Here is a 15,751-nt window from a genome sequence, read left to right on the forward strand (position 1 = left end):
TTATATATTTTATTTATACAATAGCTACTCATTTCAAGTTAAATAACGATTAGCATCACATTAAATGTATATCTAAAAAATAAACAGATGAAAATTCTCCCTAAAACCATTAAGTGTTTCTTAAATCTACGCTGCCACATAATGCAGAAAGTGACGCTAATTAATATTTACAGAAATTTCTACATAATTTATATGAAATACAAATTATTTACATAACATAAACATTTTGAAGCAGGCAAATATTACTTTGAATTTGATATTGAAATCAAACAAATCTTGTCTTTTTATTTTTAACATTCTCTACTGTTTTTGTTATGTATTCTTCTAAAATTTCTTCTTGTTCCTTGCATTAGGTTATTTATTGCTTCGACCCTTACAGATGCAATAAATTTTAAATGTTATCATTATGAAGCTCTATCTTAAATCCTCATCCAAGAAATTATATAAAAATAGGCGTGCAAAAATGTGTGTGATCATTGGTCTATTTGTTTTTTACACGTATTTGTTATCACATTCCCCTTTTATTTATTTCTTGTATTGTAAGAATGATTTTTATTTTGTAGTTCGGTTTTATTTTTGAAAATAATTAAAACCGTTGTTTTCAAAAATAATTACCTTTTCTGTTTTCTTTCCGTATAATAATTTTTAAATAGTTCCCAAGATGTTCCGCGTATACCATAATGGCTACATTAACGAAGCCATCCCAGTTCGCTAGATGGAGCTTATTACCTGCAACTAACGTAATAACGGACGTTTGAATTGGGAAAAGTACACCGTCGACTCACGTTATCCTTCCTAAATTTTTACAGACTTTAATTTCTTCTTGTTTTTAATCAGGAGGATAACTTAACAACTTTTTATTATTGATTAGTATTTTGTCTAAATTATTGCACATTATTCAACAAGTGTGGTAAACGGCATTTGACTCACGAGTTTATTTGACACGAGCGGAGCGAGTGTTTAATAAAAGAGTGGGTTAAGAAGTTTACCGAACGTGTTGCATACTATACCTTTTCTACGAGCGTTAGTTTTTGCGTACATTTTCGCAAAACGCGAATACATTCACTGACGTGACTGTCAGAATTGACAAACGTCAAAACTCAAAGCGTGGCAAATATCTCCGAAAACATCCGATTGCCCCCAAATTTGTGCGATAAAATTGCGGAAGTGTCCGAAGTGGCTCGGATTCGTGGGAAACGAAACTGACGTGGTAAAGTGACGCTTCCCGCACGCTACATCGGTGCGTAATTAGGTATTTTACAGACGGGAGTAGAAAAAGATATTTTACATGTTATTAATAATGAATGTACGTCCAGTAACGCAGTCCTATTAAACAAAAACTATCAATAAATAATAAATCGTTAAAACAAATAATTTTTAATGCTTAATTCAATAAAAATTTAGAATAAACACCAAATAAGTTAGTCCACTGAAGTAGGAAATTTCTAGAGATAATTTAATATCGCTAAAAATGTGGTGGTCCTGAAATGGTCAGTTGATATTTTTTGTTTTCTATTTATTTAGCAATAAAGAATAGTTTAGACAAATAATTTAATAATTGGGCAAAACAAGAATCAATATAGAAATCTGAAGATATATAGGATTTAACACATGGACTAAAAAACAAATGTTGACTTGCAATGTCAGAAATGACTCAACATCTATTGTGAGAAATCTGTTTAGAACTTGATATTTCTAAACTATCGAGAATCGTATTTATGAACGTACTTTTTTTTATAAACAAAATCATATTTAAATTTTGAAGTTCAGGAAAGCAAATAGTGCGATTAAATATATGAAATTATTCTGTATTCTGTGCACTGTACAATTTGTATTACTTATAAAAATTAAGCCAATTATTTTTTTGTATATTACCAGTTATTCTATGTACTTTCGCAGTAAATAAACCAATCCATAATAACTTTAACACGAGCTATAATAATGATAATGATAAGTTTCCTTTTGTTCTAACAAATATAGTTATGGGTATATTCAACTTTATCTCCCGCATGACAATCTCTGGAAATTTTATTTAAAATATAAGTTTGGTATATTAAAATGAACAGAGGCGGCCACATAGAGCCCTGCGGAATTCCAGTAAGAACAAAAGAAAATTTGGAATAAGACTGACTCGGTTTAACTATGTGACGAACCAAGTTACATTGCTGGTTCACCAAATCCATAAAATAGTAGCTTAGCTAGATTCAATTTATATCATCTATCACTTAAGCTAGTGCTGAGAGACACACAAATACCAGATTATGAATTGTTTTAATTGAAATATTGCAATTATTAGTTATCGCGTTGTAGTAGTTTTCTTCGACAAATCTTTATAAACACGCCGCCTTAATCAGCGACAAGCCCCCGTAACAATTCTCGTCCAGAAATTCGGATCCCGAAACAGTAATAAACCAAAGTTTGACGTTTCACGCTTCGGGAAGTCGAAAAGAAAGGCTCCCGCATCAGAAGCGGGATAGAACGGAGAGGGTTCCTTCGGGCGTTTTGGAAAACTTGCCGTGTTTACGCTTTTAAGCAATGGGGTGATGAAAGTCAATAGCTGCTGCGTTTAAAGTATATAGACTTTCGGATTTTATAACCGAACGACAATATTTTCGATTTCGCGACATGAAACTTGGGCCCTGCTGCTTAATGTCTGGGTTACACAGAAAAAGAAAATCAATGTTCTGCTTTTTAAGTATACTATATAAGGTTGTGATGATAATAATAAAAATAAATTATAATAGAAACATATGATTGTTATTATTCCACAATACAACTACAAATAATCGAACGGTTCCAAAATTTGTACTGAACAGCAATACAACATTGCAAACTTTGTGTCCAGATAATTCTAAATGTGCCTCCAGGCAACTATTTTACAAAACAAATAGGGTAATTCGAGGATAGATGGCCCAGGTTTTCAAATTTAATGTTAATATATTTGTGAATCAAATTATAACTGCAGTTTCTTTTTAAAACGAATCTTTATCGAGTTAGAAATGCGTATAAAATATATAAAAGCAATATAAAAATAAATGTTTCAATTCTTGAAAAAAATAAAAATAGTTTACAAAAACCATCTCCCCCACAGTGCTGAGGTGAGATGGCGCAACAAAAAAAGTTTTTTGGCCTAAATTTCACTTTCTTTTGCACACCACATTCATCGCAAAAGTTAACAAACTTAGAACAGGAATCATGAAACCACTTGGAGCAACGTAAGCATTGAACCCAGTCGTCAGATTTTGTGGTTTGGGAATACTCCTCGCTACAACCAGCGCAAGCCTCGTCAGCGTCATCGACATCTTCTGAAGAATCATCGAATATCGGTGCTTCTAAATCGAGATGAGCTTTGCGTAGCTTTCTTAGTTTTCATTTTAGTAATTTTTTATTTCTTAATAACTGATTCCATTTTACTAATGTTTTTTCCTGTCTGTGTTGTCTTATCAGTTTTTTTCTTTTTCTTGTTGCCTCTGTAGTTAAAATTTCTGCCAGCTGTTGGCCCCTTTGTCGAACAGAATTAACTTTAGCAGAAACAACTGGAAGAGGCGAGATGATATCCAGTAATTTTCCAGGGGTATGCTTCACAGGAGTAGTTTTACTGGTTCTTGCAGGAGGTTTATTTTGATTTTCTGGTACAGGTGCATCTACAGTCTGCCAACTGCAGCAAGGCTGTTGATTATCATCAGCTAAACCTTCAGGATAACTTTGAGAACCACCACTATGATTCTGTTCATTTTGTACTGGATCAGGGATAGGATCAACTACGTTATTATTTTCAGTCAAATAGGCTTCATCTGGGATTGCAGAAGGATTAAAAGGCACAATTCCAGTAGGCTTAAATGCTGAAGCAAGTAACTTTCCAAAATGTAATCTGGTGAGCTTTCATCCTAAGTTATTTTTAATGTATAAATTACAAGCTGAATAGTAGTTTAGTTTTAATGATCTGAAAAAGCATCTATCTAGGGGCTGCAAAAACTGTGTCGTATGACTTGGCGTAGCAAAATAATATGATGTTCTGTTCAACACAGTATTCTAGCATCTCCACGTTGCTGCAATGTGACGCATGACCATCAAGCAACAACAAAACTGTCCCTGGTGGCATCCCATCCTCGAACTCTTGTTTTTTATTTTTACCTTTCATGACGCAGGTAGGAGGAATAAAAACACTGTCCGCGTTACAGCAAGCTATAACTGTGATAGTTTCTCCTTTTTCGCCGGAGCTGATACTTGCGATGTTTTTAGATCCTTTCTTAACTATGACATGCCTCGGCCTATTATTTAGCTGCAGACCAGTGTCATCCATATTAAAAATATGTCCAGGTTTTCCCATAAGATTGTTTTCGGTGAGAGTATTTTCTAACAGCTGGAAATAAACCTGTACGTCTTTTTTGTTCATACCCAAGGATCGATTAATGGAGACCCCTTCTGCTTTTCTCACTGACAGCTCTGGATATCTCTGAAGAAATAACTTAAGCCACGGAAAACCAGCTAGTCTCGATTCTTTATTAAAACGATGTTTAATTCCCAGCTGTTCGGCCAGTTTAAAAGCCATGCTTCGCGCGTCGAATCGTGTAGAAGAAAATCCGTTTTTTTCAAGTTTTACGATGTGTTTAACCAACTTTTCTTCAGCAGCGTCGCCTAATGTTGACGAGGGTCCAAGAGGGCCTTTCTTCACATAATTTTTCGCTTTTCTTCTTCGTAGAATAGTGGCCGGTACTCCAAAATTTCTTGAAGCCTCATTAACTCCCATTCTTTTTCCATTAACGGCTTGAATGGCTTCAGTTAACTGTTGTTTAGTCCAATTAGTCCTGGAGCAACTTCGGGTGCGCTTGTAATTGGTCGGCATACTGGAAAAGAAAAGAAATATTATTGAGCCATCTCACCTCAAAATAAGTGAACCATCTATCCCCGCCGTGAGAGGGGAGATGGCGCACCTAACAAGCTGAACGCATTTTAAAATATTCGCAATTTTAAGGTTATATATCAAAACGTAGATGTTTTTACTTACCTAAGAGGATAACTTGCCTAAAATTATTGTTAAAATCAAGGTCAATCAGCACTAACAAGGAATTCGGAATAATATTTTCGTCCCAACCGAATCACAAAAAAATAATAGCAAAATACGGGTTTAACCGGTAGACATACACAGTTCGGCGGCTTGTTTAATTTGAACTAAAGTACACCATGGCGTCTCGACTTGTTTGTAGCTCTAGCGGTTGCGCTGTAAAATCATTGCGCCATCTCACCTTCTGCGCCATCTATCTTCGAACTACCCTATGTCAAAAGTGCTGTAGACTTCTGAACTTCGGACGATAGCTAATCTCAGAATAATGCACAACAAAAATTTCTCTCTCCAAGTAAGCAACAAAAATGGTAATGTACCCTACAGATTTAGATGGGAAAGTTAGTGCTTGGCCAGACTGAAACTGCGACTCAGCAGCCCCATGTAATGTTTTATCTAGGTTCGCCTCGAGAGTGGCTCTCCACTAATTAATATAATAACTTGCTAAGTAATAACTAAATAATTATGTATAAATTAATTATTATTTTTACTTGCATTTCTTAATTGTTGCAACATTATACAGTGCGTTAAAAAAGTACACTGCCAAACTTTAAGAAACGATTCCTTGGGTGATTTTAAGACAAAAATTTCATATCAATATAGGTCCAAAAATTCATATTTTTCAAGATTTATAGGTTTCTTATCACTTTCGATATTTTTATCAAATTTGGTGTACATCGTTTAATTATCGAGAGGTGGTTTTTGATACAAAAGCTTTATTTTTATTTTTACCAGTGGCGTCCGTACGGAGTTTGGACTTGATATTTTAACAGAAAAATTGTACGCCACTGCTTTTTATGAAAACAAAAATGATTTTTAAAATTACCATTCAGTTTGGAGCATGAACTTGCTTTCCCTCGGTTTTCACTTAAAAAAATAAATAAATACAAAAAATTAACTACTAACAGGAATACGTTTATTATTAACAAATATTAAATAACTGTAAACAAAAGATAAATCTTTACAAACAAAACTCTCCCAGAAAAAAGTAAATTAGAGCAACCGCTGGAAATGACCTGCTCCGACTTCGATACATGACTTTGTACGCCTTATTAGGGACTGGCGAACCCTTTCTTAAATTCCTAATAACTATACAAGAGTCTTCTATCCGATTTCTTAGATCTTCCTCACTTTGGACTGGTGTTGTGTACACTAATGTTTTCAAGTGTCCCCTGAGAAAGAAATCTAATGGATTTAAATCAGGTGACCTGGGTGGAAAAAAATGTCCAGCACGCCGATCAGTATAATTTTCATCTAAATACTGATGTGCGACTAAGCCGAAGTGAACACATAGAAATTTCAGGTAATACATGTTCAATAAATTGTCTGTACTGCTCACCAGTTAGTCTATCAAGCAGAAAGTGAGGCCCGATAAGGTTTTCAATTACGGCGTGAGGATTATTATCGGCCCACTCATGATTGTTATGGAACTTTATTATTGTGTTACGGGAAGAACATGCCTCGTCGGTAAACAACACTTGTGATAAAAAAACTTGGATTTTGCACTATTTTGTATAAATCGCGGAAAATCCCTTGGAAAAAGGGGTTGGACTCGTTGCATATGAGAAGGGTAAAGTTGTTAATCCTTTAAAATTTGCCATACTAATACATGGGCAACGTTTAATTCGGCTGCTGCTAGTTTCTGGGTTTTCTTCAATAGCATTTATGACAGCTTCCTCTATCTGAGCCGTTCTTACTGTTCTTGGTATCCCTATAAGAGCAATAGACCTCTTAAAACTACCCGTTTCACCAAGTCTGGAGTGAATATTAACTAAAAGTTGTCTGTTAGGTAGCGGACGGTTGTGATATCTTTCTTGATATACCCGTCTTGCAGGGCGAGCATTACCAATTCTATACACGAAGTGCATATCTGCCATTTCACGGTTTGTGAATTGAACTTTTAAAAACCACCAGCAAACAAACCAAGTGCAATTTCATTTAGAAATTTGACAACTATCATGTCATTGTTATAAACAAATGAATTACTGTCGCTTAGCAAAGCAAACTTTGCCACTTCAGGTTTTCTTGACTAGTAAATTGTCGATTAAATTGCAGTTTGTTTCTTAAATTTTCCTATTAAATTGTTAGTTTAATTTAAAAAAAGTACGTTTAAAAATGAGGATGTAGTAGCAAGTTTTAATAAATAAAAACAGCTAAAAAAACAGCGTGAATATTAATTGGATGTCATAAGTGTTGTCGCAAAGCAAGTACGGAAGAAAAAAAAGAATCACTAGATTATTACAAATTATACTTATTTCTTTTTATGGGCACTAGTCATAGAATTACACGTGCCAACTTTCAAATACAGTGGACTTTACATAAATATTAACATTGCAAAATTGCATTTGGGTTTTTATTTCTTTTAAGCGAAAACCGTGCGTTCCTGCTTCAAATTTGCTCCAAATTGAATGGGGATTTTAAAAATAATTTTTGTTTTCAGAAAAAGCAGTGACATGCCATTCTTTTCTTTAAAAATATTAAGTTCAAAACCCGTACGGACGCCACTGGTAAAAACAAAAATAAAGTTTTTGTGTTAAATACCGCCTCTCGATAATTAAAAGCTGTTCACCAAATTTGATAAAAATATCGAAAGTGATATAAAAGTTACAAAAGGAAAATCAAATTTTTTCGAAAATTGAAAAATACGCTTTTTTGAACCTTTGTTTATATGAATTTTTTGTCTAAAAATCACGCAAGGAATAGTTTTTTAAAGTTTGGCAGCGTACTTTTTTAAAAGCATTTGTATTACCGCTACTAATATTGCAGCTACTGCTCTAATGATAGCATGGCGTCTGGGTAAATAAAAAATGTATGCCAATGAGTGCATTTAATGTCTTTAAGCCTTTCCAAGTTTAAGTGCCATTAGCTTTGATTGCACCTAATATATTAACATTTCCAAGGCTAAAGTTTGTATTTGATAATAAATTAGTTTTCTAAAATGGAATTTTGCAAATTAGTGGACAGGTTTTTCAAAATTTTGTACATTGCATGTCCTAAAAGTGATTTGATACTTGCTATGTTTAGTTGTTGTCATGATTCCTTTTCTATGAATCTGTCGAAGACTACTTAGGCAATGGTTTCAAAGAGGCTTCGGAGATTATTTTGAAGTACTATATCGAATGAGGAAACAATAAAACTATTTTTATTAATTCGATTGCTTAAAAAGTATTGACAAAATTTTGCCCAGCTAGTTAAATTTGGTTATAAGACAATCCTTAAGTCCAGGAAACTCCAGACTATTCAATGGTGTTACTTATGAGGAAAGACGTGTTTGTTTTTTTCATATCATAATACTTAAATATTGCGTGGACACAAATAATGGAAGATCTAACCAAAAGTCATATCATTTTACTGGACGAACTTTCGAAAAATAGTTATGTAGGATGAACTTTGGAAGTTGCAAAACCAATCCGAAGGCACTGTCTGCATTCTCGACCGAACAGCGTCGCGTAAAACATAAAATCAGCATCACAATTCGACATTTTCGCCGTCAGACGCGGAGCAAACGAATAAATGCAATTTAATTAACCGAAAGAGATGTCTCGCTCAAGTCATTACCATAAGTACAAATGATTTGCTGCGACATTTTGCACATAATGGCGCGTAAACCTGCCCTGATTGTATTCAAAACAGCTCTGTTATAATTGAGATGTAATTGTCGAACAAAATAATTCGTCGGGTCAAACTATGACGTGGCGTTTTCCAAGACACGCACACACTAATGTTATATTACAGTGCAGGAATGCTGTCCAAAGTATTGGGACAAAAACTTCAGTGAGTCTTTAAGTTTATGTTTTCAGACAAATTAAGTTTTTGTCATTTTTTAAAGTTTTTTACATTAAACCACGCATATATATTTATATATATATATATATATATATATATATATATATATATATATATATATATATATATATATATATATATATATATATATATATATATATATATATATATATTAACTTGAAATGCATTAGCAGCCTTATAGAATCACTGAATTCTCACTTACGTTCCATATGTTATAAAATTTTTGTTGCTTCTCATTTAATTTGATTTCCTGTTCCTGTTGTTTAAGATGCCTTGGAATTGCTTTCTATGGTAGCGAAACAAATGGGGTGTAATATTTTAACATTTTAACAGCTAAATAATAAATTAGTTTTCTAAAATGGGAGTTTAAATGAGAGGAGAGGTTTTCAAAAAAAATTGTACATTGACTGTCTCAAAAGTGATTGGCACGGTTCTATTACCTGTTAAGCTGTTTAGATTAAAAAAATATATTATTCATTCATGTTTCCAGTAAAATAATATTTATTGGTAATTATTTTTACAGGAATTAGATATCTCCTTCTTGATTTTAGATAATTTTTTGGGCCATTACAATTTGTATATTTCTAGTTTGTAGTAAATTCCTTTCCATTGTTAAATAACACTAGTTTAATACATATCTCACACAGCTCTACTTTTGCCAGTTGTTTTCATAACATATATTACAGACCTTACTTTTACAATCGTATGGGAATTTGATATTAATGTTAAACTTATAAAGAATGACTGTATAAGCAGATTTGTTTTGTAATTTGACATCATAAAACGAAATTATAGTATATGATAGTACGAAATGAAACTAGCCACAATATTAATAACAATTATAACAATAATATAACTTTATTAAGTGAAAGTAAAAATAATTTACAATTAATTAAAAGAAAATTACGTGTTCTCTGCTGGCGCAGTCTAGCTGGACTAACTAGTACACTGCAAAATTAGATACTAAATTTTAAACAACGATCGCCGTGCCTATATTTTTAAAACATAATTTCATGAAAGAAAACTGTTAAACAATAGTCACTAACTTGCACATATTAGCTGATTCATAAAATTTAGATTACATACAATTATATACTTACCACGCAAAGTGCTGCGTAGTTTGTTGTATGCAAAGTAAATAAATTCTAAAAGCTTGTTCTTTAGCCTAAGTCAAATATTTTTTGAATTATATAGTTTATTTTTAAGCGCTGCCAAGTGTATCGCAGAAACAGACACTAGGTTATATTACAGTGCAACGCATTTTCACCTTTTAGTTTATGTAAAATGTATGTTCAAAATTAATAATTACCTGTATACGACGCCACACGAAAATAGAAATCCGGTTTTGAATTCTGTAAATGCAAATCGTTCGCGAAACGACAGGCCCCCGGGTTGTCGAACAAAATAGTATTCGAGAGAAATACGAATTTCATATTCCATTGAATTTCGAAAGCGTAATTTCGAGTTTGAGGCTCTATCAAACATTCGTTCTAGAATAATCCGCGCTTTTAAAAATCTCCCGAGATTTCGCTTAAATAGGCGAGCCCATTTATCTCGTGTTTGAGGGAGCAGAAATTAAAAAATAGAATAAAAAACCGTTATATCGCGTCAATAGGGGATACAGATTTCATTGAGTGGAATCTACTAAATATTTGAAATTATGCATTAGCGAAAGTGTAACTTTAAGATGTCAACTTGGTTGAGCCACTTCCGACATTTTCGACACTTTAGTCAGAAATGATGGTATACTTTCGAAAGATTTTAGCCATGTGTACGGGAATGTTTGCTTTGCCGCCGTATTCCTCAAAATAATCACTGACCCATTGCCTCAGTGAGACTTAACTTGTGTCTCTAAAGCTAAGATCGGAATGGCGATAGAAGGACTTCAAATATCCGGTATATAGGAACCCAACTACATCAGTATTGGTCTATTGGAAACGGTTGACTAGAAAAGAGTTGTGAATGTTAAAGGTTGTTAAAAAATCCTCTTCGTCGTTACCAAATTGTTGTTAGTTTCGGAAATAATGAGTGATTTATAAAATTGGCCAAATTGTCCTCTGTTTAATATGTAGACATTTGTTGATTTCAGGAGAAACAGCATAAGAATGAGAGTTTTATAATTTTTCAAGAAGTTATCAAACGGATCTTAATTTTTTATAGCTGAGTTTCCTTTCGCCATACTATCAATGAGAGCCATATATACTTTTGTGTGCTGATAATTAAAAACCAGATCCATATTTAATAAAATAAGTTGATGATGGCAGCATTGGAAAGAAAAGTCAGACAAATTTAATACTGTCATCTTGTAGGAGACTTGAAGTATCCATGGGAAATTAGTTTTTTCTACTCCCGTCTGTAAAATACCTAAGTACCCACCGATTTAGCATGCGGGAAGCATTACTTTACCATGTTAGTTTCGTTTCCCACAGATCCGAACCACTTCCGACATTTCTGAGATTTTACCGCTCGGGTTTGGTAGCAATCGGATGTTTTCGGAGATATTTCCCACGCTTTGAGTTTTGACGTTTGTCAATTCTGACGGTCAGTGAATGTATTAGTCTTGTTTTGCGAAAATGTACCCAAAAACTAACGCTCTTAGAAAAGGTATAGTATGCAACACGTTCGGTAAACTTTTTAAGTCACTCGTTTATTAAACACTCGCGCCGCTGCGCTCCGCTCGTGTCAAATAAACCCGTGAGTCAAATGCCATTTACCGCACTTGTTGCGTAATATACTGATTAAGACATTTCTCTAAATAAATATAAATAGAAACGGTTGGAGCTATTTTTTAGTTAGGGAGGTAAAATCAACGAACGTTAAAAATAATTTTTGCTTTAAATTTTAATCTTCTTTTGTTAAAATCAGCTGATTTGTAGGTATTTACTAGAGTAAGTTTGGACGATTTTTGTAAATCACCCTGTATTTACAAAACTAAAAGAAATTTGAGAACGGCAAAAGCTTAAAAATTAATTATCTCAATCTTATTGACTTATTAATTTATGAAAAACTTTTTATTTTATTTGTATCGTTATGGGATAAATCCCTAAGAGAAAAGACTATTCTTCTTTGCCAGTGGAAGAGAACGTGCAAGAAGGAAGCTCTTTAGTTTAAAAAAAGTGTTCTTCGCCTGCCCTATCCGTATTCTTACTTCTTCATCGCAGTCCCATTTTTGATTGAGGCTGACACCCAGGTACACAAAACGCCATACCTGATCCAGATCTTGATCGTCAATCCTCACAGCCACGTCAATATGTTCGCGGGTTATTCCCATGATTTTCGTTTTGGACGTGATAATTTTAAGCCCAAACTCTTTACCTATTTGGCCCAGAGTGTGTTGAAGGAGAATTTGCCAATACAGCTTTATCGCCCGAATATTGTCAATTAGACTTCCATTGATTTTGATTCTTCAATTATCTCCTTCCAGAGCCAATTGAAAAATCTTTTCTACTTAGATATTGAATAAGATTGGTGACAAAATGCAACCCTGGATATAGAAAATGTCTCTCTAATTAGTTCGTCGTTTATTTTCACCTCAGCAATTTGTTTCCAGTACAATTGTTGAATTATTCTGATGTCCTTCGAATCTAAGCAAATTTCATATAACCTCTCAAAAGCCTTCTGATAATTTATAAAACATATAAACAAGTCGCGCTGTCGATAGTAGCATTTCTGTATAAGGAATTTCATTGAAAACATAGCTTTTCTTGTACACAGCCCCTTGATAAAACAGAACTGGATTTCTCCGCTCATTGCTTCACATTTGGCATATATTCGGCTGTGAATAACTCGGAGAAAAATCTTCAGAGCATAGCTCATAAGGTAGACTTTAACCAATCCGATGGAATTTTAAGCGATTCATATATTCTGTTAATTCGAGATTTGCAGTTTACGAATCTTTTATAGACAATATTAAAGAAGACTTTTTTAGGAACTCTAAGCTTATAGTGATAGGAGATTTCAATATCAATAGAGTGTGCAACTACGACATGCTAAAGCATTTGACCATGTGTGCCATGATGTTCGTCTGCGGAACCTGTCGGGGTTTGGTCTCTCGGGGGATCTTCTGAGTCTCTCAAGTTCATATTTGAGCTTCCGGAAACAATATGTGCTTTACAGGGGTGCCTCTTCGAAGCCCTTTGCAGCTCACTCGGGGGTACCGCAGGGTTCGAAACTTGGACCACTCTTCTTTGACATTTTGATCAATGACATTCCACAATCTGCAGGAATTTCACTTAATCTTCTTTTTACCGATGATTATAAATTATTTTGAAAAAATAGATGTAGACAAGACTGGGAGTTGCTGCAAAACGAACTTAAATGAAGTAATCAAATGGTCAGAAACAAATAAATTAAATTTCAATATCAGCAAATGTTGTGTCATGACATTTAACAGAAGACCAAGTCCTATCATGTATAAATAAAATGAAAGAAATTATAACAGAACGAAAAACAGAAATGAAGGATCTTGGTGTACTTTTTGATTCCATGGTCCATTGATGGTTACAAACTGTTGGGCTTTGAGGTTCGAAATTCTTCCGGTTTTCAGAATAAGGAAACGCTGAATCTATGAATATGCATATGTTAGGAGTATTCTCGAATATTGATCGATTATCTGGAGTCCGTACTCTTCTGTATATAAAGATGAATTAGAAAAGATTCAGAAGAAATTTTTGAAGTACCTTCATTATAAGAAATATGATATTTATTATTTTGATGTACCCTATGTCGTTTTGACTGAGGAGTTTGGTGTTTGCACACTTGAAAAAAGCAGGAAAATTGGTAAAGCAATATTTTTGTATGAACTGATTTGGGGCAGAATAGATTGTTCCTTTATAATTAATGAATTAAGATGTATTGTGCCTACATATGTAACAAGGAATAATATCACTTTTGAACTTCCGAGAGCTTACACTAATCTAGGACAAAATAATATATTGTACAGAATGTGTAACTTAATAAATAGTGAACTGCGTGATGTGGGCATTTTTCAAATTGGTTTCTGCAACTTTCTGGAACTGTTGATTAATTGTAATCAGTTATTGGGCGTTAGCCTGTTCATTACTTTACCTTAATAAACAAATAAATAAATAAATAGGCATCTTAGGTACTTAATGTCCAGTATTTTCAGGACCTCGGCATGTATATTGTCATGTCCTGGGCTTTGTCGGTTTTTCGTGTTCTTAATGGCTTGTTGTATTTCACTCTCTTGGATTTTAGGCCCACTTAGCTGTTCCGACACGATTAGGGAAATTAAATTTCGTTGTTCTTCAAAGACTGTTTCCACTCATTACGGAGATCCGCTGATTCCAAGATGATCTCGCCATTCTCTTTCCTAAGAGATGGAATTGGTGCTCTTCTGAGTGAGTTAGTAACCCGTTTTTATGTAGTCTCTCAGCCTCCTCGTATTCCTCAGTCACCCACTGTTCTCGGGCTTCGTTGCAGTTTGTTGTCTAATTTTAGCATGTCTTCTTTCTTCCATATTGCAATTTTATTATCCCTACGTGAGAGAGTAGCTGGATTTATCAATAGTCTTATGTATCGAGTAACATCCTGTGCTATATTAATTATAATATCATTCGAGTTTTAAACGGATATCATAGTTAAAAAATGATAATAGTCCTACAAACTTCATATGAACTTTTAAAAGTATGGATGATGCCAGGCAAAACATTTGTCACAGTTAATTAAACGCTGTTTCAAGGATATATCTTTTTAAACAACTTTTTATAAATATATAAAACTCTCACTCACCCTCATGATTATATGTGAAACCACATAGAGGACCTCTATCTACCCACATCGAAAACTTATCACTCCGCACTAACGAGGACGAGATAAGGTAATTGTTGGGCTAATGGAATACCGCTGATCGATTTGTATAAATATTTATGGTCCCGACAGTCTTGAAGTTGCAGAAATCTATAGCTCTATTATACGCTAGCCCCGTAGCGTATTAGCCGATAATATTCAGCGGCTATTAATATTCCACTTGCCATTAAATATCTATATTTTACGGCCGTTACAGGTTGGCAATCTGTTCAGATAACGTATCTCGACTCCTAATAGATTCCGTACCGAAAGGGTTTCTCTGAGCGTACTGCCAGGGGACTGTGATAAATAGGAAATTAACGATATAATGGCTTCGTTTCGAGTATAAGGATTGTCACTCTTTGAAAAATTGGCTAAATATTCATCAGTCAATACGAATCAAGTCCACAAATGCGGAGGCAACCGAAACTGAAAGTTCGCCCAACAAAATACCGTTTTTACAACCTTTCATGGTTTTGACTTCAGAAAAGGTTTAAGACCCGTCTGGTGTAGAGCGTGCTCATAGATATAAGAAACTGACCAATTGCTTTTGAATGGGAAAGTTTCGGAATTTAAATTCAGGTAAAATTGTGGTCCGTAATAGAAAATAGTTTTATACCTACCTGTGTTTAATATTCTTTGGTTTGGTAACTACTTAGTTTAAGTTTATTAGTAATCATTCTTATTATGCAAAATATGTGCGAGTCTAGTGTATCTCAGGAGATGCTCCCGCCCAAATGTAGAAAACACAATTCTATTGAGACTAAGGAAGTTATAAACAGTGTTTATTTGACTCTCATTGAACGTGGTGCCAGCAAGAAAGCATCTTTAGAAGAAACGGCCACATTGACGAAAATTCCAACATCAACTGTATGGAAAATTGTGAATAATCCCATTTCAGCGAGGAAAAACAGAAGCGATGCTGACATTTTCTCGAGTGTAGATGAAACTGATCAAGATGTAATACGGCGTAAAATTTACCAGTTATACGAGGATCAAAGCGTGCCTACATGAGATATCTTAATTAGGAGGCTTGAAAATGATGAAACCGGTGTCAAATGTGGCAGAACTACC

The sequence above is a fragment of the Cylas formicarius genome, unplaced genomic scaffold, assembly GCF_029955315.1.
Source record: "Cylas formicarius isolate icCylForm1 unplaced genomic scaffold, icCylForm1.1 PGA_scaffold_9__14_contigs__length_23061073, whole genome shotgun sequence".
In the NCBI taxonomy this organism is placed as follows: Eukaryota; Metazoa; Arthropoda; class Insecta; order Coleoptera; family Brentidae; genus Cylas; species Cylas formicarius.